At 43.3% G+C, this 24,841-nt stretch overlaps 1 long non-coding RNA gene across 1 annotated transcript; it reads right to left on the reverse strand.

Annotated features, from left to right (window-relative positions):
* Window positions 1–9,218: 9,218 nt before the first annotated feature.
* LOC126942406 (uncharacterized) lies at window positions 9,219–24,822 on the reverse strand. Its single transcript, XR_007721551.1, has 2 exons — window positions 19,482–24,822; window positions 9,219–9,330 (listed from the first exon to the last, which is right to left on the reverse strand). It is a non-coding gene; the product is annotated as an uncharacterized LOC126942406 (long non-coding RNA).
* Between the last annotated feature and the right edge of the window lie 19 nt (window positions 24,823–24,841).

Consider the following 24,841-nt stretch of genomic DNA (forward strand, 5'->3'; position numbering starts at 1 on the left):
CTCATTTTGAGAGGATGGATATGGTTACATTACAACATCCCCAAGCAACACTTGTAGGCGAGGGTAATCAGACACTTTCACCTAAAGAGGGCACAGAAAGGAGTAGGATGAAAACAGATGGATAGGGAAGGGATGTGTGCACTGGATCACACAGACTTTCCCCACAGGCACTATTTAAAACAAAAGAAGAGCCCTAGAAATGTGCTGTGGTCTCCCTATACTTCCTCATCTTGCCACGTGCATAGGTGCCACATGGTTTGGTTTTGTTTTGTACTTTGAGAAGGAGTTTCACCCTTTCACCCAGGCTGGAGTGAAGTGGAGTGATCTCGGCTCACTGCAACCTCCGCCACCCGGATTCAAGCGATTCTCCTGCCTCAGCCAGGCGAGTAGCTGAGATTATCGTTCCCGCCACCATGCCCGGCTAATTTTTGTATTTTCAGTAGAGACGGGGTTTCTCCATGTTGGCCAGGCTGGTCTCAAACTCCTGACTACCACAATTACTCAATTAAAAAACTGGTATTTTTGAATTGCCCTACACTAGAAAGAAACTGAAGTAATAATAATTTTTAAATTAAAAATAAATAAATAAGTAAATTCAGACCCAAATAGTTTTACTGAGTTTTCCAGTGTTTAAAAAGGAATTAACACTATTTCTACTCAATGTTGTTCAGAAAATATAAGAGGAAGGAACACTTCCCAGTATATTTTAGGAACCTAGTATTACCCTCAAACAGAATCAGAGAAAGGCAATACAAGGCTTTTCTCTTGGGTGGTGGCTCACGCCTGTAATCCCAGCACTTTGGGAGGCCAAGGCAGATGAATCACACTTGAGGTCAGGAGTTCTAGACCAGGTGATCCACCCGCCTCGGCCTTTCAGACTGTGTACTGTGGCGCTTTGTCTAGGTGAGTGCTGCTATAAGTGATCTAGGGCAAGCAAGCTCAGCATTAGCTGTGAATGAAGCCAAACAATGGACCCCTTTCAAACCTGCAGAATCAGCCGGGTATAGTGGCTCATGCCAGTCATCCCAGCACTTTGGGAAGCCGAGGCAGGCGGATCACCTGAGGTCAAGAGTTCAAGATCAGCCTGACCAATATTGTGAAATCCCATCTCTACTAAAAATACAAAAATTAGCCAGCTGGGTGTGGAGGCGGATGCCTGTAAACTGGGAGGCAGAAGTTGGACTGAGATTGCACCACTGCACTCCAGCCTGGGTGACAGAGAAAGACTATGTCTCAAAACAAAACAAACAAAAAAAACACCTGTAGAATCAAATTAGAGTGGGGCCTGAATTACCAGATGATTTCTCTGCACATTAAAGTTTAAGAGGCAATTCTTAGCTCAGTAGATCTCAGCTTATCACATTCTAGTTAGGATTAAATGCCCAATTTGGCCAGGTGCGGTGGCTCATGCCTGTAATTCCAGCACTTTGGGAGGCCGAGGCAGGTGGATCACCAAGGTCAGGAGTTCAAGACCAGCCTGGCCAAGATGGTGAAACCCCATCTTTACTAAAAATTCAAAAATTAGGCCAGGTGCAGTGGCTCACACCTGTAATCCCAGCACTTTGGGAGGCCGAGGCAGGTGGATCACAAGGTCAGGAGATCAATACCATCCTGGCCAAAATGGTGAAACCCTGCATCTACTAAAAATACAAAAAAAAAAAAAAATTAGCCAGGTGTGGTGGCAGGCACCTGTAATCCCACCTACTTGGGAGGCTAAGCTAGAGAATTGCTTGAATGCGGGAGGCAGAGGTTGCAGTGAGCCAATGTTGCACCACTGCACTCCAGCCTGGCTACAGAGAATCTCAAAAAGAAAAGAAAAAGGAAAGAAAAGAAATGTGGCCAGACACCATGTACTGTTATATTTGCTTTCAGTATCACAATCTGTCTTCTAAAAAGAGACCTAGACTTTCTTCCCATTACTATAAAGACCCTACTTTAGGCCGGGCGCGGTGGCTCAAGCCTGTAATCCCAGCACTTTGGGAGGCCGAGACGGGTGGATCACGAGGTCAGGAGATCGAGACCATCCTGGCTAACACGGTGAAACCTCGTCTCTACTAAAAATACAAAAAACTAGCCGGGCGAGGTGGCGGGCGCCTGTAGTCCCAGCTACTCAGGAGGCTGAGGCAGGAGAATGGCGCAAACCCGGGAGGCGGAGCTTGCAGTGAGCTGAGATCCGGCCACTGCACTCCAGCCCGGGCTACAGAGCAAGACTCCGTCTCAAAAAAAAAAAAAAAAAAAAAAAAAAAAAAAAAAAGACCCTACTTTAGATTGGGTGCGGTGGCTCACACCTGTAATCCTAGCACTTTGGGAGGCCGAGGTGGGTGGATCACCTGAGGTAAGGAGTTCGAGACCAGCCTGGCGAACATGGTGAAACCCTGTCTCTATGAAAACACAAAAATTAGCTGGGCATGATGGCAGGTGCCTGTAATCCCAGCTACTGGGGAGGCTGAGGTAGGAGAATTGCTTGAACCCAGGAGGTGGAGGTTGCAGTGAGCCAAGATTGCACCATTGCACTCCAGCCTGGACAACAGAGTGAGACTCTGTCTCGCTCTTGTGTCTTTGCATATAGTTTTGTTTTTTGCTTTTTGTTTTTTGAGACAGTCTCACTCTGTCACCCAGGCCAGAGTGCAGTGGTATGATCATGGTTCACTGAAACCTCCACCTCCCAAGTTCAAGCAATTCTTGTGCCTCAGCCTTCCTAATAGCTGAGGTTGCAGGTGTGCACCACCATGCCCAGCTAATGTTTGTATTTTTAGTAGACACGGGGTTTTGCCATGTTGATGTGACTGGTCTTGAACTCCTGGCCTCAAGGGATTGACCTGCCTCCACCTACCAAAATGCTGGTTTTACAGGCATGAGCCACCACACCTGGCTGTATATGTTTATCTACACATCTTATATCTGTATCTAAATCTGCAGAAAAAAGCATCTGAAAACACCCAGAAATTCACTTTCAGTATAGCAGTCTATCTTCAAGTCAGATACCTCGTGTTTAATTTTCTTACCCAAAATGTCACTACTTGAGCAAACAAAACAATAAGATAAGATTCTATTTCTGCCAGATATGTTAGCTCACGCCTGTAATCCCAGCACTTTGTGAGGCCAAGGTGGGCAGATCACCTGAGGTCAGTAGTTCCAGACCAGCCTGACCAATATGGAGAAACCCTGACTCTACTAAAAATACAAAATTAACTGGGCATGGTTGCATGTGCCTGTAATCCCAGCTACTCAGGAGGCTGAGGCAGGAGAATCACTTGAACCCAGGAGGCAGAGTTTGCAGTGAGCCAAGATCATGCCGTTGCACTCCAGCCAGGGCAACAAGAATGAAACTCTGTCTCAAAAAAAAAAAAAAAAAAAAAGGAAAAAAAAGATTCTATTTCTATGTCACGTGTTTGAAAATAAGAGCTCTAAAATTGAGGGAAGCTTTAAAAAGAATTATTTCTCATTTGCAAATTTGTGTTAAGGCCTTCCAGCTGAGGCTAGTTTATCCATGTTTTCATGTTCACCAGAATAAAAAAGGCCATTTTTGACTTGGCAATAAATGACTCTCATGGCCTTAATGCATTTTTGCTAACAGATGTGAGCAATAAAAGCCAATTCTTTCTCTGAAAACATTAAATGCAGCAAGATGCAGATCAGAGCATACCTCCATTTTTGTATTCTTATAGATAAAATTTAAAGGGCAAATAAGATTTTTGCATTTATTGACGTTTTTCTTTACATTGCTGTAAGTAGAAAAATACCTGTATATCCTTTGACCTCCTGTATCTTTATTCTGTACGCATATGGAAAAAATGGTAGCTAGATCTGTATGTAGATATACATAGGTAGATAAATGCATACATATAGAATTATATGACTTTGCCTAAGTAGATATTTATGTATACAAAAGATATTAATCAACAAACATTTTAAATTTCCCAGCCTACACTGAGGATGCAGATATAAACTTACTCTCACCTATATGGATCCATACCATCTCAGATTGGAACACAACCATACAATGTTATGTTTAAATATCAAGAAAGCTTCACGTTTAGGTGCATGGCCTGGGAAGTATGTTTTTGGTAAAGCCATGTAAGACTGTAGTTCCAGATTAGCATTTCAGGGCCCTGCTTCCCTTCTCACTGTATGCCTATGTGATTCACATTTGCCATTTGGGTCCTGCCTGGATGCCTTCACTTTCCCAGTTTAGCTAATTGACTTATATCCATCTAAGATGGTCTAAGTGGCTCATTAAACTCATCTGGGCTGCAGAAGTTGGGAAGGAAAATGACCTCCGACCTACTTATTCTGAGGCTTCTCCACAGGACATATACAATAAGGGAAACTACATTGACATACTTATGTTACCCATTTTCCATGTATATGTTTATCTAACCACCTATCTTATATATATGTCTATATGTATAAAAAGACTGCGAGGCTGGGCATGGTGGCTCAGGCCTGTAATCCCAGCACTTTGGGAGACCAAGGCAGATTTATCACCTGAAGTTGGGAGTTCAGGACCAAGCCTGGCCAACATGGTGGAAACCCTATCTCTACTAAAAATACAAAAAAAATTAGCTGGGCCTGATGGCAGGCACCTGTAATTCCAGCTACTCGGGAGGCTGAAGCTGGAGAATCACTTGAACCCTGGAGGTGGAGATTGCGGCGAGCCAAGATCGAGCCATTGCACTCCAGCCTGGGCAACAAGAGCAAAACTTCATCTCAAAAGAAAAAAAAAATCGGCCGGGCGCGGTGGCTCAAGCCTGTAATCCCAGCACTTTGGGAGGCCAAGACGGGCGGATCACGAGGTCAGGAGATCGAGACCATCCTGGCTAACCCGGTGAAACCCTGTCTCTACTAAAAAATACAAAAAACTAGCCGGGCGAGGTGGCGGGCGCCTGTAGTCCCAGCTACTCGGGAGGCTGAGGCAGGAGAATGGCGTGAACCCGGGAGGCGGAGCTTGAGGTGAGCTGAGATCTCGCCACTGCACTCCAGCCTGGATGACAGAGCAAGACTCCGTCTCAAAAAAAAAAAAAAAAAAAAAAAAAAAAAAAAAAAAAAAAAAATTAGCTGGCCAGGCACGGTGGCTCACGCCTGGAATCCCAGCACTTTGGGAGGCCGAGATGGGCAGATCACGAGGTCAGGAGATTGAGACCATCCTGGCTAACATGGTGAAACCCCATTTCTACCAAAAATACAAAAAAATTAGCTGGGCATAGTGGCGGGCACCTGTAGCCCCAGCAGGAGGCTGAGGCAGGAGAATGGCATGAACCTGGGAGGCGGAGCTTGCAGTGAGCTGAGATCACGCCACCGCACTCCAGCCTGGGCAACTGAGCAAGACTCTATCTCAAAAAAAAAAAAAAAAATTAGCTGGGCATGGTGGGGCATGCCTGGAATCCCAGATACTGGAAAGGCTGAGGCAGGAGAATCACTTGAACCTGGGAGGTGGAGGTTGCAGTGAGCCAATATGGTGCCATTGCACTCCAGCCTGGGTGACAAGAGGGAAACTCCATCTCAGAAAAAGAAAAAGCGGGGGTGCTAATATTTGATTTCCAGAGTTGACCTATCTCCAGCAAGGACAGGATGATGAAGGCTGACATACATAGGTCTCTGCAAGAACAGAGGAGATCATATTAACATGAAGCCATGCACTTCTCAGGGACCCCACTACCATCCTGCAGCCCAGCCACACTGGGTTAGAAACCACAGATGCAAGCCACAACCTCATTCTACCAAATGAGAGCAGAGCCAGGGAAGAGAAAATGCTGTCATGGAATATGAGAAATAAAAGGAAGATGCTGATACATTCCAAGATAGCCGAATAGGAACAGCTCTGGTCTGTAGCTCCCAGTGTGATCAATGTGGAAGACAAGTGATTTCTGCATTTCCAACCGAGGTACCTGGTTCATCTCATTGGGACTGGTAGGACAGTGGGTGCAGCCCACAGATGGTGAGCCAAAGCAGGATGGGTTGTCGCCTCACCCAGGAAGTGCAAGGAGTCAGGGGATTTCCCTTTCCTAGCTAAGGGAAGCCATGATAGACTGTACCTGGAAAAACAGGACACTCCCACCCAAATACTGTGCTTTTCCCATGGTCTTAGCAACCAGCAGACCAGGAGATTCTCTCCCGTGCCTGGCTTGGTGGGTCCCACACCCACGGAGCCTTGCTCACTGCTAGCGCAGCAGACTGAGATTGACCTGCAAGGCAGCAGCCTGGTAGGGGGAGGGGCATCTGCCATTGCTGAGGCTTGAGTAGGTAAACAAAGCAGCCAAGAAACTCAAACTGGGAGGAGGCCACCACAGCTCAGCAAGGCCTACTGCCTCGATAGTCTCCACCTCTGTGGGCAGTGTATACCTGAACAAAAGGTAGCAGAAACTTCTGCAGACTTAAATGTCCCTGTCTGACAGCTCTGAAAAGAGCAGTTGTTCTCCTAGCATGGTGTTTGAGCTCTGAGAATGGACAGACTGCCTCCTCAAGTGGATCCCTGACCCCTGTGTAGTCTAACTAGGAAACACATCCCAGTAGGGGCTGACAGACACTTCATACAGGTGGGTGCCCCTCTGGGATGAAGCTTCCTGAGGAAGGATCAGGCAGCAATATTTACTGTTCTGCAATATTTGCTGTTCTGCAGTATCCGCTGGTGATACCCAGGCAAAGAGGGTCTGGAGTGGACCTCCAGAAAACTCCAACAGACCTGCAGCTGAGGGACCTGACTGTTAGAAGGAAAACTAACAGAAAAGAAGAGCATCAACATCAACAAAAAGGACATCCACACCAAAACCCCATCTGTAGGTCACCAACATCAAAGACCAAAGGCAGATAAAACCACAAAGATGGGGAGAAACCAGAGTAGAAAAGCTGAAAATTCTAAAAGCCAGAGCACCTCTTCTCCTCCAAAGGATTGCAGCTCCTCGCCAGCAATGTAACAAAGCTGGACAGAGAATGACTTTAATGAGTTGACAGAAGTAGGCTTCAGAAGGTCGGTAATAACAAACTTCTTCGAGCTAAAGTAGCATGTTCTAACCCATCACAAGGAAGCTAAACACCTTTAAAAAAGTTAGACGACTAGAATAAACAGCGTAGAGAAGACCTTAAATGACCTGATGGAGCTCAAAACCATGGCACGAGAACTTGATGACACATGCACAAGCTTCAGTAGCCAATTCAATCAAGTGGAAGAAAGGATATCAGTGATTGAAGGTCAAATTAATGAAATAAAGCAAGAAGACAAATTTAAACAAAAGAGTAAAAAGAAATGAACAAAGCCGCAAGAAATATGGGACTATGTGAAAAGACCAAATCTACATTTGATTGGTGTACCTGGAAGTGGTGGGGAGAATGGAACCAAGTTGGAAAACACTCTTCAGGATATTATCCAGGAGAATATCCCCAACCTAGCAAAGCAAGCCAGTTCAAATTCAGGAAATACAGAGAACACCACAAAGATACTCCTTGAGAAGAGCAAACACAAGACATATAATTGTCAGATTCACCAAGGTTAAAATGAAGGAAAAAATGTTAAGGGCAGCCAGAGAGAAAGGTCAGGTTACCCACAAAGGGAAGCCCATCAGACTAACAGCAGATCTCTCAGCAGAAACCTCACAAGCCAGAAGAGACTGGGGGCCAATACTAAACATCCTTAAAGAAAAGAATTTTCAACCCAGAATTTAATATCCAGTCAAACTAAGCTTCATAAATGAAGGAGAAATAAAATCCTTTACAGACAAGCAAATGCTGAGAGATTTCTTCACCACCAGGCCTGCTTTACAAAAGCTCGTGAAGGAAGCACTAAACATGGAAAGGAACAACCAGTACCAGTCACTGCAAACAAACAAACAAAACAACAACAACAACAACAAAAAAAAAAAACCACATGCCAAATCATGAAGATCATCAATGCTATGAAGGAACTGCATCAATTAACGGACAAAATAACCTGCTAACATGATAATGACAGGATCAAATTCACACATAACAATATTAACTTTAAATGTAAATGGGCTAAATGCTCCAATTGAAAGACACAGACTGGCAAATTGGATAACGAGTCAAGACCCATCAGTGTGCTGTATTCAGGAGACCCATCTCATATGCAGAGACACACATAGGCTCAAAATAAAGGAATGGGGGAAGATCTACCAAGCAAATGGAAAGCAAACAAAAGCAGGGGTTGCAATCCTAGTCTCTGATAAAACAGACTTTAAACCAACAAAGATCAAAAGAGACAAAGAAGGCCATTACATAATGGTAAAGGGATCAATTCAACGAGAAGAGCTAAGTATCCTAAATATATATGCACCCAATACAGGAACATCCAGATTCATAAAGCAAGCCCTTCGAGACCTATGAAGAGACTTAGACTCCCACACAATATAATGGGAGACTTTAACACCCCACTGTCAATATTAGACAGATCAATGAGACATAAGGTTAACAAGGATATCCAGGACTGGAACTCAACTCTGCACCAAGTGGACCTAATAAACATCTACAGAACTCTCCATCCCATATCAACAGAATATACATTCTCCTCAGCACCACATCACACTTATTCTAAAATTGACCACATAACTGGAAGTAAAGCACTCCTCAGCAAATGTAAAAGAACAGAAATCACAACAAACTGTCTCTCAGACCACAGAGCAATCAAATTAGAATTCAGGATTAAGAAAGCAGGCGCGGTGGCTCAAGCTTGTAATCCCAATGCTTTGGGAGGCCGAGGTGGGCGGATCACGAGGTCAGGAGATCGAGACCATCCTGGCTAACACGGTGAAACTGAGTCTCTACTTAAAAAAATACAAAAAATTAGCCAGGCGTGGTGGCAGACACCTGTAGTCCCAGCTACTTGGAAGGCTGAGGCAGGAGAATGGCATGAACCCAGGAGGTGGAGCTTGCAGTGAGCCAAGATCGCACCACTGCACTCCAGCCTGGGTGACAAAGACTCCATCTAAAAAAAAAAAAAAAATTCATGATTAAGAAATTCATTCAAGGCTGGGCGTGGTGGCTCAAGCCTGTAATCCCAGCACTTTGGGAGGCCGAGACGGGCGGATCACGAGGTCAGGAGATCGAGACCATTCTGGCTAACACAATGAAACCCCGTCTCTACTAAAAATACAAAAAAAAAAAAAAAATTAGCCGGGCTGAGAGACTTGAGAAAAGAAATGAGACACAGAGACAAAGTATAGAGAAAGAAAAGAGGGGGCCCAGGGGACCGGCGCTCAGCTTACAGAGTTCCCTTAGTATTTATTGATAATTATCTTTACCATCTTAAAGATAAGGGAGTGGCAGGACAATAGGATCATTGTAGGGAGGAAATCGGCAGTAAGACATATGAACAAAAACCTCTGTGCCATGAATAAGTTTAAAGGAAAATGCTGTGCCTTGAGATGCATATGCAAACATCTCCATAAACCTCTTAGCAGCATTACTTCAGCCTATCACATGGGGAGAAACCTTGGACAATATCTAGTGGTTTTTTCCTAGGCAGAGGTCCCTGTGACCTTTGGCATACGTGTACGTGTCCCTGGGTAGTTGAAATTAAGAGAATGGTGATGATTTTTAACCAGCAAGCTGCCTTCAGGCACTTGTTTAACAAAGACACATCCTGCACAGCCCAAAATCCATTAAACCTTGAGTCACCGCAGCACATGTCTCTTGCAAGGACAAGGTTGGGGGTAGGGTCACAGATTAACAGTGTCTCAAATACAGAACAAAATGGAGTCTCTTATGTCTACTTCTTTCTATATAGACACAGTAACAGGCTGATCTCTCTTTCTTTTCTCTTTCTTTTCCCCACATTTTCATGACTCGTTCTCCCCTTTTGGAACTGTTTTTCTACTAACAGCAAAACCACCAAATGTCATCTTTGACACCGATTTGCGAGACTCCTGCAATTACATACTTCACAAAGTAATAGAATATAAAATATCACAAAGCAAGTGGAGGCAGGATGAGATCACAGGATGGCGTTAAAATTAAATTTAAAAATTTTGGGGCATGCATTGTCATTGATAACATCTTACCAGGAAACAGGGTTTGAGAGCAGACAACCCGTCTGACCAAAATTTATTAGGTGGGAATTTCCTAATAAGCCTGGGAGTGCTACAGGAGGCCGGGGCTTATTTCATCCCTTTGGCTTCAACTGTAAAAGGTGGCACACTTCCAAGGGGGTCGTTTATAGACCTACCCTCAGAGCGCATTCTCTTTCTCAGGGATATTCCTTGCTGAGAAAAAGAATTCAGCGATATTTCTCCTATTTGCATAAGAAAAGAGAAGAAATATGGCTCTGTTCCGTCCGGCTCACCGGCGGCCAGTTCAAGGTTGCCTCCCTTGTTCCCTGAACATTGCTGTTATCTTATTCTTTCTTCAAGATGCCCAGATTTCATATTGTTCAAACACACATGCTCCACAAACAATTTGTGCAGTTAAGGCAATCATCACAGGGTCCTGAGGTGACATATATCCTCCTCAGTTTACAAAGAAGCTGATGGAATTAAGAGATTAAAGACAGACATAAGAAATTACAAAAGTATTAATTTTGGAGAACTAATAAATGTCCATGAAATCTTCACATTTTTTGTTTTTCTGCCGTGGCTTCAGCCAGTCCCCGCGTTCAAGGTCCCTGACTTCCCGCAAAGTTTTCCCTCCCTTTTCCTCTATATAAATGTGCCATGGCGACGAAGGCTGTTCGTTCTCTCGATTTTGACGCAGGATTCTTCGACTGGTCCGGCACACTAAAAACAAGCCGATTAAACAGAGACATATAATTCCAAAATTTACTGCAGTAGAGTTCCCAATAGACTTAATCCAAGTGGTGGGGTTTAATCCATAAAGATTTTTTGGCACTTGATCTAATGCCTCAGCTCCAGGCACAATATTTAAGTGACTTTGAGAGGCTTCAAAAATTTGTTCTTTTAATTTAGAAATGTCTAAAGTGAGATTATCTTCTCTTCCCTGTAGATGGCGTCTAACCATGTCCCAGTGATGTTTAGACTCATTATAAACTTGGGGTGTAATACAAAAATCTGACGTATTCCAGTCACACTGTAACTGGAAACAATGTTCCAAGCTCATGAGTCTATCTCCCATCCAAATGACAGTTTGTCTAAGATCATTAATTTGATTTGCCAATTTTTGATCGATACCAGATTGTGAATTCCACAACCTTGTGGAATTCTTTTGCCAATTGTCAACAAAGCTTACTGTCTGAACAGAAGAGTGCAATGCAACTCCTGCCACAGTGGCTGTAGCTGTGACTGCAATTAATCCCATAATCACTGCAATTAAAGTAAAAATGAATCTTTTGGATCTATTTAAAATGCCTTTTAATACTTCAGTCAAAATACGGATGGACGGTGAGGCCTCCCATGGTCGGTCCATGGACGCAGGGATCCACATGGACACAGGGATCCACACCTTCTCTTGCTCTCACTAGCAGAATACAGTGCTGCCAATCAAAAGTCGAATCAATGCAAGTAAACAATCTGCAATTTTCACAAGTTATAGTTTGGGAGTCTGGTTTAATAACTATATTTCCTGTGACTAACATATAATGGGGCTTTACACAACTTTGTAAAGGAACTGTTAGACTGGAATTTAGTTTGATAGAGTAAAATGGCTTATAATCTCTTGTTTCTATAGTTTGATTTCCAGACCAAATTCTAAGGCGGTATGAAGCCACAGTAAGCCTCCATAATTCTGGATGTTCAGGACCAAAAACAGGACTTATCATTTTTGGTCTTGGAGTAGAGATTCCCTTTCCTCCCCATATCCAAGGGTAGAAAGACTGTAATTTTTTGTGCTTATGTTTGTCTAAATTTTCTGTTAAGTCACTATCAACAGTTGGACTCACTAGTGCACTGGGACAGAATTGAGTTTGTCCTGTGCAATTGTGGTAGAATTGACCTCGAGTGAGGTCAATAACAGTTCCGAATGTATTGTTTTGTAATATTACCGCACTATCGGCCACCCATTCTTCCCAAACTAAATCTTTTGATTCTTTGGAAATCTCTTTGGGGCAAGTTTTCCCTTTTGGCCTAAATTTTAATGATCTTTGATAAGAAAAGTCTTGTAAATAGTTTACCTGTGGTTTGAGTGACATTCCGCTTACCATGTGATAAGTAAATCTACTGGTGGGACTGACAGTAGGTACTTCTACCAACCAATTTTGAATAGCAGGCATTAAACATCCTGGTGCTCTCCCTAGGCAAATAGGAGGATAACGATACCCAATGGAAATATTTATCATCATTCCTTCTTCCTCCGGTTTGGCAGGGCAACGATCATCTGTGGGACCAGGTACCCACACACTATTATTAACATATACTTCAATAGGATTATCCATCCATGTGACTGCCCGAATTAAGGGCGAGAAAGGCACATAGGCCCAGTAGGTATAATTAGCTGCAGCTGCAGCTGCTCCTGCAGGCATGGGGAGACTTACCACCATTGATACAATCATTAAAGCTGTAAGCAGCATTTTTTCTGGGGTTTGTGTCACCTTTGTGCTAGCTAGGCTTTTTCCAGCTAACGGTGTCAGCTTCTTTAACTGTGCCCAGGTCGGCAGCTCCGCCTTCTTGGTGCGTGGTGACTTCATCTGTTCTTCTGATATCATCACTTGGTTCATCATGCGAGTCAATGGTGCTCGATTGTGGTGTTTCCGTCTCCGTGGAGGTGCTTTTCTTTGCATCTCCGATGGGTTCATTGTAGAACTTCAAATGTTTAGTGGGTATCCAAACAGGAAGCTGATTTTCTCCTGGTGAAACACAAGCAAAACCTCTTCCCCAGGTTATCACCTTCCCTATTTCCCATGTCTTATTTTTGTTGTCTTTCCACCAAATCAGTTTTCCTTCATGTGGACTGTTCTTTTTACCAGTAAGATGTTGTTCTGCAGAAGTAGTAGTCTGATTTCTATAAATGTTTAAAAAATTTAAAGTATAGAGTGCTAGATTAAGCTGCATCTGAGGAGTGGTACACTCCTTACTGTCTCTCCCTTTTTTTTGTTTAACTAACTGAGTTTTGAGTGTTCTATTAGTTCTTTCAACTATGGCCTGTCCTTGGGAATTATAAGGAATTCCTGTTGTATGTGTAATATTCCACTGATTTAAGAATTTTTGGAAAGCTTTACTACAATAACCTGGTCCATTGTCAGTTTTAATTTTTTCTGGAACTCCCATTACAGCAAAACAAGATAATAAATGTTTTTTAACATGGGAAGTACTTTCTCCTGTCTGGCATGTTGCCCATATGAAATGTGAATAAGTATCAACTGTTACATGAACATATGATAATTTTCCAAATGAAGGTACATGGGTAACATCCATTTGCCATAATGCATTAGGACACAGACCTCTGGGATTAACTCCTGCCTCTTGAGTGGGCAGGTGTAGTACTTGACACTGGGTGCAATGTTGTACAATATCTTTTGCCTGTTTCCATGTGACATCAAATTTGTTTTTTAACCCTGCTGCATTTACATGAGTCAAAGCATGAAGTTCTTGTGCTTTTATGAATGCAGAGGATACCAGTAAGTCAGCTTGTTCATTTGCTATAGTTAAAGGTCCTGGTAAATTAGTGTGTGCGTGCTCTAATATGAGTAATATAAAATGGGAAATTCCTTTTTCTTACAGTTTGTTGTAATAAATTGAACAACTGGTTTAACTGATCATCCATGCTATATTTAATTAGAGCTGTCTCAACATCCCTTGTAGCCTGTACTACATAAGCAGAATCTGATTATCTGATTATTTATTAACAGGTTGATTAAAATCTTGTAACACTGTAATGACTGCAACCAACTCTGCCCTTTGAGCTGATTGATATTGAGTTTTGATTACTCGCTCTTTTGATCCTGTGTAAGCCGCTTTTCCATTGCTGGAACCATCAGTAAATACTGTCAGAGCATTTTCTAAAGGTTCATGTCTGGTAATTTTAGGTAAAATCCAAGTAGTCAATTTTAAAAACTGGAAGATTTTTGTTTTTGGGTAATGATTATCAATAATTCCCACAAAATCAGCAAGACCAATCTGCCATGCACCAGAATTGATAAAGGCTTGTCTAACTTGTTCCTTGGTTAAAGGAACAACTATTTTGTCTGGTCATTACCACACAATTTTATTATTCGTAATCTTGCCTGACCAATTAATGTAGCTATTTGATCCAAGTACAATGTAAAAGTCTTAATTGTACTGTGAGGAAGGAATGACCACTCCACAAGATCAGTGTTTTGAATAATGATGCCTGTTGGAGAATGTGCAGTAGCAAAAATCAAAAGTTGGAGTGGGGCTAAAGGATCTATTCTACTTATTTGCGCTGACTGAATTTTTTCTTCCACTAATTTAATTTCTTTTGTTGCCTCTGGGGTTAATATTCTTTTACTATTTAAGTCTGGATCTCCTCTTAGGATAGAGAACAAATTTGACATGGCATAAGTAGGAATGCCTAGAGTTGGCCGAATCCAATTAATATCGCCTAACAATTTTTGAAAGTCATTTAATGTTTTTAATGTATCTTTTCTTATTTCTATTTTTTTGTGGCTTAATTTTTCTATTTTCTATCTGCATCCCTAAATAATGAAAAGGAGCAGAGGTTTGGATCTTATCAGATGCTATTGTTAGTCCTGCGTTGGCAACCTCTGCTTGCAGAAATGTGTAACAGTCAATTAATTTTTCTCTTGTTTCTGCAGCCCATAAAATATCATCAATATAGTGAATGATATAACAATCTGAAAATTTGTCTCTAACTGGTTGAAGGACTTGACTTACGAAAGTTTGACAAATAGTTGGACTATTAAGCATTCCCTGAGGTAATACTTTCCACTGAAACCTGGTGGCTGGTTCTTTATTATTTATGGCTGGTATAGTAAAGGCAAATTTTTCACAATCTTGCTCTGCCAGAAGAATGGTAAAAAAAAGCAATCCTTAAGATCAATTATAATTAAAGGCCAGTCTTTTGGGATCATGGCCGGAGAGGGCAATCCGGGTTGAAGAGGCCCCATGGGTTGAATTACAGCATTTACGGCTCTTAAGTCCATTAACATACGCCATTTGCCTGATTTTTTCTGAATTACAAATACAGGAGAATTCCAGGGTGAGAATGAAGGCTCAATGTGTCCTTTTTTTAATTGTTCCTTTGCTAATAAATGTAAAGCCTTCAGTTTTTGCTTCGGTAGCGGCCACTGATTTACCCATACCGGTTTTTCTGTTTTCCAAGTTAATGGAATGGGTTTAGGAGGCGCTACAGCGGCCACCCCTAAAAAGGATACCCTATTCCTTTTCTTTCTTGATTTTTCTCAGTCTCAATTGGGACTTTAATGCCATTTTCATTTTTTCCTAATCCCTTTCCTGGTATATATCCCATCTTAGTCATGATTTTTTGACTCGTGGGGCTGTATAATGGAGCTGGCATAATGATTTCCGCACCCCATTGTTGTAATAAATCTCGACCCCATAGATTAACAGGAATTGAAGTAATCATTGGCTGAACAGTACTTTCTTTTTTTTTTTTTTTTTTTGTTTTTGTTTTTGTTTTTTGAGACGGAGTCTCGCTCTGTCGCCCAGGCTGGAGTGCAGTGGCGCGATCTCGGCTCACTGCAAGCTCCGCCTCCTGGGTTTACGCCATTCTCCTGCCTCAGCCTCCTGAGTAGCTGGGACTACAACCGCGCCCGGCTAATTTTTTGTATTTTTAGTAGAGACAGGGTTTCACCGTGGTCTCGATCTCCTGACCTTGTGATCTGCCCGCCTCGGCCTCCCAAAGTGCTGGGATTACAGGCGTGAGCCACCGCGCCCGGCCAAACAGTACTTTCTTGATTATCTGGTCCTAAACAATGTAAAATCATTGTACTTTCATACACTTCTGAAGCTGTGCCTACGCCGACAAGTCTTGTAACAGCTTTTTGTTTAGGCCAATTTTTTGGCCATTGATTTAAAGCAATGACAGAGATATCTGCTCCAGTGTCTACCAACCCTTCAAACTGTTTTCCTTGAATAATGGCCTTACACACAGGTCTGCTCTCAGAGACCTGACTTGCCCAATATGCAGCCTTTCCTGTCTGATCAGTGCTTCCGAACCCTCCTGTTCTTTTTATCTCACTGTTTCCAACTTTAATATAAGGTAGGAGTAATAATTGAGCAATCCTGTCTCCTGGACTGGCACTCCAAGGAATTGAGGAACTAATAACCAATTGAACTTCACCTTTATAGTCTGAATCAATCACACCAGTATGAATTTGAACTCCTTTTAGATTTAAACTTGATCTTCCTAAGATTAGTCCTACAGTCCCCTCAGGCAATGGGCCGTATACCCCTGTGGGGATTTTTTGTGGGGGCTCCCCTGGAAGCAGAGAGACTGCTTGTATGGTGCATAAATCTACTGCTGCACTGCCACTTGTGGCGGGGGATAACTGCTGTATTGTGATAACTGGCTTATTCCCTGAGACACTTGTGACAGTGGGGGTTGTTGTTCCTGAAAACCCTGAGGAACAAAGGGCTGAATTTGGAATGCCCCAGTTTGTTGCGGGGCCTGAGGCTGGCCCCTCCTCTCGTTTCCCGACAGTGGTTGCCCATTTTTATCAAATTTAGAACGACATTGATCACCCCAATGTTTTCCCTTTTTACATCTTGGACATAGGCCAGGTGGCTCTTTATCTGTTGTTGTAGTAGCTTGAGTAGTTACATTTTGTTTATTTGAGACCAGGCAATTCTTTTTTAGATGACCAATTTGACCACAATTATAACATTTTTCCCCAAATGTTCTAACTTGTCCTCCTAAAGCAACTCCTGTGATTGCTTGAGCCATAAGCATAGCTTTATGCATAGCTCCTCCAATTCCATCGCAGGCTTTAACATACTCTGAGATTACATCGGATCCTGCGGGAACCCTTCCTTTTAATGGCTTAATGGCTGATTGACAATCAGGATTGGCGTTTTCATATGCCATCAACTCCACTATGACCTTATGGGCATTTTCATCGGTAATTGACTTTTGAGCAGCATCTTGAAGTCTTCCTACAAAATCAGGGTAGGGCTCTTTAGAGCCTTGTCTTATTGTATTAAAGGAGGGGCAGGCGGTTCCTGGGTCTTGGATTTTCTCCCAGGCCCTAAGGCAGATAGCCCTGATTTGCTCAATGGCTTCATTTGGCATTATTACTTGTTGGTCAACAGTGCTCCAATTTTGACCTATTCCTAATAGTTGATCTGCATCTATGTTAATTGGAGGATTGGCAGTCCTATTTTTTCAGACCTGTACTTGTGCCCCAAGTCTTAAATTATAAAAATTGAGAGGGTGAGAGTGAGGATTTTGCCAGAATCTCCCAATCATAAGGAATCAATCTATGTCCACGAGCAATGGAATCTAATAATGTTCTCATGTAAGGAGAGTTGGGTCCATACTGTTTTAGTCCTTCTTTCATTTCTTTTAGCATTTTTATAGAAAAGGACTTATATCTGGCTTCAGCTACGGGAAGCTCTCCCTCTTGGGCCCCTTCTCCAGGTGGTCTTGCTTCTAATATTACTGGGAATTGCCACGCCTCAATATCTCCTTGTTTTCTTGCCTCATCAATAATTTTATGTAACGCACTACCCTGTGTACTAGGCGGTGCTGTAGGATTAAGTCTCATGGTGGGTGGCTGAGGATATGGCGCCCTGCCCTGTGGCGCTAGAAATGTTCCTGGCTGTCCATACAGATTTTCTGGGGGCAGCCGATACTGCAGTTCGGCTGGCGGCCAGTATTGATAGGCTACTGGTGGCTGGGTCTTATCTTCTACCGGCTGATATTGTGGACACTGCATTTGGATTGGCATTGCCATGAAAGAGACTCTATCTTTTTCTATTTGATCTTCTTTTGGAGTTTGTACTTGTTTAACCTGCATTTGAGGTTGTAAGGTTACAGGCATCTGAGCTGCTGGAAGAGCAGTTGGCCATCGTGGTTTAGACTCTGATGGCTCTGCTAATTCTGGATTTTTTCCTTCTAATTTTAACGTTTCAGGATATACTACCTCCTGTAATTGATTATTGTCAACATTTTGCCGGCTCTGATACACATTTACAGTGTGAACTTTCCTTTCCAGGGTTCTATCCCTGCCTCTTTTTCACAATCTACTGCACAGCTTTTAGGGATATCAGAAATTGGAACGCTATCTTCTTCTGTTTGCAACGGTTCTAAAGCTACTTTAATAATGACCCAATCATTCCATACTGTGAGCGGAATGATTTTACCTTCCCTGCTTGCTTGTTTTAATTCTTTGCCAATTTTTTCCCAGTCTTTTAGATCTAAAGTTCCCTGTTCCAGAAACCATGGACAAAACTGCTCTATTGTTTGAAATAGCGTAATTAGATTTTTGGTAGAGACTTTAACTCCCCCTCTTTTTTTTTTTTTTTTTTTTGAGACGGAGTCTCGCTCTGTAGCCCAGGCTGGAGTGCAGTGGCCGGATCTCAGCTCACTGCAAGCTCCGCCTCCCGGGTTCACGCCATTCTCCGGCCTCAGCCTCCCAAGTAGCTGGGACTACAGGCGCTGCCACCTCGCCCGGCTATTTTTTTTTTGTATTTCTTAGTAGAGACGGGGTTTCACCGTGTTAGCCAGGATGGTCTCGATCTCCTGACCTCGTGATCCGCCCATCTCGGCCTCCCAAAGTGCTGGGATTACAGGCTTGAGCCACCGCGCCCGGCCAACTCCCCCTCTTTTTAAGAGAATTTTAATAAAGCTGCGATAAGAGGCATATTTACTTTTAGTTTGCCCCATTGTTACCCTAGGTTCTTCCAAGCGCACAAGCTTACCGCAAGGCTGACTGTAGACGTACTCGGGAGTCTCTCGTCGACTTGTCCTCAATGACCACGCTCCAGCGTACCTTCACCTTAGAGAAAAGCTTCCACGTTGGGCACCAGATGAAGGGGTGGCCTGCCCCTCCACACCTGTGGGTGTTTCTCGTTAGGTGGAACGAGAGACTTGAGAAAAGAAATAAGACACAGAGACAAAGTATAGAGAAAGAAAAGTGGGGGCCCAGGGGACCGGCGCTCAGCTTACAGAGGACCCACGCCGGCACCGGTCTCTGAGTTCCCTTAGTATTTATTGATAATTATCTTTACCATCTTAAAGATAAGGGAGTGGCAGGACAATAGGATCATTGTAGGGAAGAAATCCGCAGTAAGACATATGAACAGGCCGGGCGCGGTGGCTCAAGCCTGTAATCCCAGCACTTTGGGAGGCCGAGACGGGTGGATCACGAGGTCAGGAGATCGAGACCATCCTGGCTAACACGGTGAAACCCCGTCTCTACTAAAAAATACAAAAAAACTAGCCGGGCGAGGTGGCGGGCGCCTGTAGTCCCAGCTACTCGGGAGGCTGAGGCAGGAGAATGGCCTGAACCCGGGAGGCGGAGCTTGCAGTGAGCTGAGATCCGGCCACTGCACTCCAGCAAGGGGGACAGAGTGAGACTCCGTCTCAAAAAAAAAAAAAAAAAAAAAAAAAAAAAAAAAAAAAAAAGACATATGAACAAAAACCTCTGTGACATGAATAAGTTTAAAGGAAAATGCTGTGCCTTGAGATGCATATGCAAACATCTCCATAAACCTTTTAGCAGCATTGTTTCAGCCTATCACATGGGGAGAAACCTTAGACAATACCTAGCTTTCCTAGGCAGAGGTCCCTGCGACCTTTGGCCATGTATGTGTCCCTGGGTAGTTGAAATTAAGAGAATGGTGATGACTTTTAACCAGCAAGCTGCCTTCAGGCACTTGTTTAACAAAGACACATCCTGCACAGCCCAGAATCCATTAAACCTTGAGTCACCGCAGCACATGTCTCTTGCAAGGACAAGGTTGGGGTAGGGTCACAGATTAACAGCATCTCAAATACAGGACAAAATGGAGTCTCTTATGTCTACTTCTTTCTATATAGACACAGTAACAGGCTGATCTCTCTTTCTTTTCCCCACAAAGTCCCAGAACAGGTTGTGTGAACCCCTTGAAGTGTTCATCCAGCGCTGTTTCAGAGAAATCTCTATTTCGATGTATTCTATACGTTAGTTATTGAAAAATAATAGACAATCGCAAAAACAAGTTGACATTTTTGTGTTCCTTGAGCCCAGTCGCGAAGGGCCCTCATGACTGGGTTTCATGCCAAACAACTTATTACAAAAAGAGCTAGGGTCCTGGACCCCAAAGCTTTAAGATTCCTCTGCTCGTGTGTGCATGAATGGGTGGCTGACTCTAGAGCCCAGGCTGCTGCTTCCCAGCGTGGCGTTAATCCTCCATAGTCTGGTGAGTGTGGTGTCTGATATATATATATATAAATATATATATATTTACACATACATATCTGTTTTCCCTTCTCCCATTGCAATTTGCTTATGATATCAATTTGCTTATTATATCTGCATTGCCATTTACGTGGGATAAAGCTTGTTTACCCTTAAAGGTATCGTGTGTGTGTCTTTTCTTCTCCCCTTGTGCATTTCCCACACAGGACGCCATAATAAAAAAGTCTTCAAACTCTGATATCCTTTCTTCTGCTTGGTCAATTCGGCTATTGATACTTTTGTATGCTTCAGGAAGTTCTCGTGCTGTGTTTTTCAGCTCCATCAGGTCATTTACATTCTTCTCCAAACTGGTTATTCTAGTTAGCAGTTCCTCTAACCTTTTATCAAGGTTCTTAGCTTCTTTGAATTGGGTTAGAACATGTTCCTTTAGCTCAGCAGAGTTCGTTTTTTCCCATCTTCTGAAGCCTGCTTCTGTCAATTCATCCATCTCATCCTCTGCCCAGTTCTGCACCTTGCTGAAGAGACATTTTGATCATTTGGAGGAGAAGAGGCACTGTGGCCTTTCAGCATTTTTTTGTTGATTCTTTCTCATCTTCATGAGTTTAGTTTCTATCTTTGAGGCTGCTGACCCTTGGATGATTTTTTTGTTTTGTTTTGTTTTTGTTTTTGTTTTTGTTTTTTTAGACTGAGTCTTGCTCTGTTACCCAGGCTAGAGTGCAGTGGCATGATCTCGACACACTGCAACTCCTCCTCCCAGGTTCAAGTGATTCTCATGTCTCAGACTCCCGAGTAACTGGCACTACAGTCATGCACCACCACACCTGGCTAATTTTTGTATTTTTCAGTAGAGACAGGGTTTCGCCATGTTGGCCAGGCTAGTGTCGAACTCCTGACCTCAAGCGATCTGCCCACCTCGGCCTCCCAAAGTATTGGGATTACAGGTGTGAGCCACCATGCCTGGCCTTGGATAGGGTTTTTGTGGGTACTTTTTTGTTGTTGATGCTGTTGTTGTTGCTTTCTGTTTGTTTTTCTTTCAGTGGTCAGGTCCCTCTTCTGTAGGGCTGCTGCAGCTTGCTGGGGGGTCACTTCAGGCGCTATTGATCTGGTTCACTCCTGTGCCTGGAGATGTCACTCAAGGAGGTTGGAGAACAGCAAAGACAGGTAGGTTCCTGCTCTTTCCTCTAGGATCTCTGACCTCAAGAGGCACCAACCTGATGCCCATAGGATCGTTCCTGTATAGGGTGTCTGACAACCCCTGTTGAAGGGTGTCACCCAGTTGGGTGGCACAGGGAGCCAAACCCATTTAATGAAGCATTTTGACTGTCCTTTGGTGGAAGGGGGGGTGTTTCCTGAGGGGAAACCCACTCATCTGGGCTGCCTGAATTCCTCAGAACTAGCAGGAGGAAAGGCTAAGTCTGCTGGTCCAAAGAGACTGCAGCCACCCCTCCCCCTAGGGGCTGAGGCCCAGAGAGATCAGAGTTCTGTCCCTGAGCGCCGGCTGGAGTTGCTGTAGTTCCTGCAGGGAGGCCCTGCCCAGTGAGGAGGGATGGGTCAGGGTCAGGCCTGAAGAGACACTCTGGCCACAGTCTGCCACAGCCAGAGTGTTGGGTTGTAGGCGACACCTCTTGAGACCAAGCTGTCCAGTCTCCCTGGCTCTAGCAGGGGAAAAGTGTGGCCGGGAGCTATAGAGATGACTGCTGCCCTTCCTGAGCCCAGGGAGCTTAGCCTGTCAGGCAGTTGGGAGTCCCAGTGCTGGCTGCTGTCCCTCCCCCCAGGAGCTCAAAGGGCTTAGACAGCAGCCAGCCACAGCTGTGCTACTGGCCACCCCTCCCCTAGGAACTCGGCAGGCTTAAGCAGATTCTAGCTGAGAGGCTATTAAGAATCTGCTCAGCTCCAGACTTACGTCAGGCATAATAAGTTTCTCTTCAAATGGTAACTTCCTTGTTTTTTGTTCTTGAAATCAACTTCCTTGTACGTTCCCGCTTCTAGCTACCTGCTCTGTAAACAACTCTTCCCGCCAGTCCCAATCTGTAACCCACATCTCTTCTTTATTTGGAATAAGTCCTCCTCACTCCTAGTTATGTGCTCTGTAAACAAGCTTCCTGCCAGTCTTGATTTAAAATAGCCAATCGAGTTAGCTTAGATTATGCGGTCCGACTCTAGCCAATGGGGACAGGACAGAGAAGTAGGGACTATGTTAGCAATAATAACTCCTTCCCTCTCTAGCACAGCATGTTCTCGCAACAACAAGAGATGTGAGGAGCACCCTCTGCAGAAGCAAATTTGCCTTGCTGAGAAATTCCTTGAGTGCTTGTTTTCTTTGTGACTCAGCTCTTGTTTCCAACAGTTGGGACCTTAGGCTCCGGTGGCATGGGTTCATGAGTGGAATCTTCTGACCGATGGGTTGCACTGTTCCATGGAAAAAGCACAGTTTCCCAGGCTGGGTTGGGGGTGGGGGCTCCCCAGCCCCAGGTGGGTGTCAGGTAGGCTGCTGCACCACACTGCTCTTCCTTCTTCTCCATGGTTCATGCCAGCCACCTAGACAGTTCTGATGAGAGAACCTGGATACCTCAGGTGTCGGTGCAGGATTCACATGCTATTATGATTCTTTTCTATGGGATGCTGCTTCTAGTCAGCCATCTTGAGCCCACCCCCACCAATTTTTCTTTGAATGTCTGATAGAATTCAGCTGTGAATCCACCTGGTTCTGAACTTTTTTTTGGTTGGCAATTTTTAAAAATTATTATTTCAATCTCACTGGTTGTTATTTGTCTGTTCAGAGTTGTTGTTGTTTCTTAATCTAGGAGGGTTGTACATTTCTGTGAATTCATTCATCTCCTGTAGGTTTTCTAATTTGTGCATGTAAAGGTGTTCACAGTAGTCCTCAATGATCTTTTGTATTTCTGTGGCATCAGTTACAATATCTTCTGTTTCATTTCTAACTGAGTTTATTTGGATCTTCTCTCTTTTTGGTCAATGCTGTTAATGATCTATCAATTTTGTTTATCTTTTCTAAGAGCCAGCTTTTCATTTCATTTATCTTCTGGTTTTTTTGTTGTTGTTGTTGTTGTTGTTGTTGTTGTTGTTGTTTCAGTTTCATTTAGTTCTGCTCTGATCTTTGTTATTTCTTTTCTTCTACTGGGTTTGGGTTTGGCTTGTTCTTGTTTCTCTAGTTCCTTGAGGTGTTATCTTACATTGTCTACTTATGGTCTTTCAGACTTTTTGATATAGGCACTTAATGTTACGAACATTCCTTTTAGTACCGCTTTTGCTGTATCCCAGATATTTTGATAACTTGTGTCATTATTATTGTTCAGTCCAAAGAATTATTATTTTTTTTATCACAAAGAGGCCACATTTTTTTCTTTTGATAGAGTCTCACTTTGTTGCCCAGGTTGGAGTGCAATGGCACGATCTCAGCTCACTGCTACCTCCACCTCCCAGGTTCAAGCAGTTCTCCTGCCTCAGCCTCCCAAGTAGCTGGGATTATAGGCACCTGCTACCACGCCCAGCTAATTTTTTTGTATTATTAGTAGAGATGGGGTTTCACCATGTTGGCCAGGCCGGTTTCGAACTTCTGACCTCAGGTGATCCACCCACCTTGACCTCCCAAAGTGCTGGGATTACAAGCATAAGCTACTGCACCCGGCCTGAGGCCTCATTTTTTTTTTGACAACTCAATCTCTAGATACATACAGTATTGCACAAATTATAAGTGGATCAACAATTATATTATTGATACAAACTCATGAGCATTTACATAAAACTACTGCTCTGGGTTTTGGTGTGTTTTGTGCCAGCTATTTTAGGGAATAACAGAAACATAAAAGACCTCAGCTACTTGAATTCATGAGAATCAGCTTTCAAAAAAAGCATATATATCATCTCATAGAATACTTAACATGTCAAACCCAGGAAAATCGATAACTATGTGATGAAAGGAACACTTTTAAAGAAAAGTTGATGATAAAAATATTAGGTTAAAATATTAAGAACTTTAGCGACTGGATTGAGGAAACAGAAAGTGTATGCACACTGGGAATTTTAAGAAAAGATCCCCACATTCTCCTGCACAATGAGGACCACATTCCAAAAACATAATTCTGGATTTCTACAATGTCTTCTCTGCTACAAACCATTGTTTCAAAGGTGAAAGAAACAAGATGGTAATTCACATAAAAGGGTTTTAAAATTCTTCCCACTCAAAATAAAATAAAAATACTACGACCTCCATCAAATTATAAATAAATTCTATCAAAATGTCAACCAAATAAAGAAATCAGACCATTTGCCTTCACTGATTGCCTCAGAGGGCAGAGCATGTGTCACCTACAAGGAAGGGGAGATGGGGGTAGAGTCCCCACTCTCCCTTGGCCTGTGGAGTGGGGGTGGACAGGAGCACTTTGGCTTCCCTGGGGTTTTGCTTCCTCACAGAGGGAATTGAGGGAGGCAGGCTAGATGGCTGTAAGAGACCCCTCAATTAAAAGAATCAGTCAGCTTGAGATCCCATCTCTGAGCAGACATATAGGGTGGCAAAAGAAATGGATTAAAAAACAGGTGGATGACATCTTTCTCACCTTTTGATACCATCACTCAGAACTA

The sequence above is a fragment of the Macaca thibetana genome, chromosome 19 (genome assembly GCF_024542745.1).
Source record: "Macaca thibetana thibetana isolate TM-01 chromosome 19, ASM2454274v1, whole genome shotgun sequence".
Lineage (NCBI taxonomy): Eukaryota > Metazoa > Chordata > Mammalia > Primates > Cercopithecidae > Macaca > Macaca thibetana.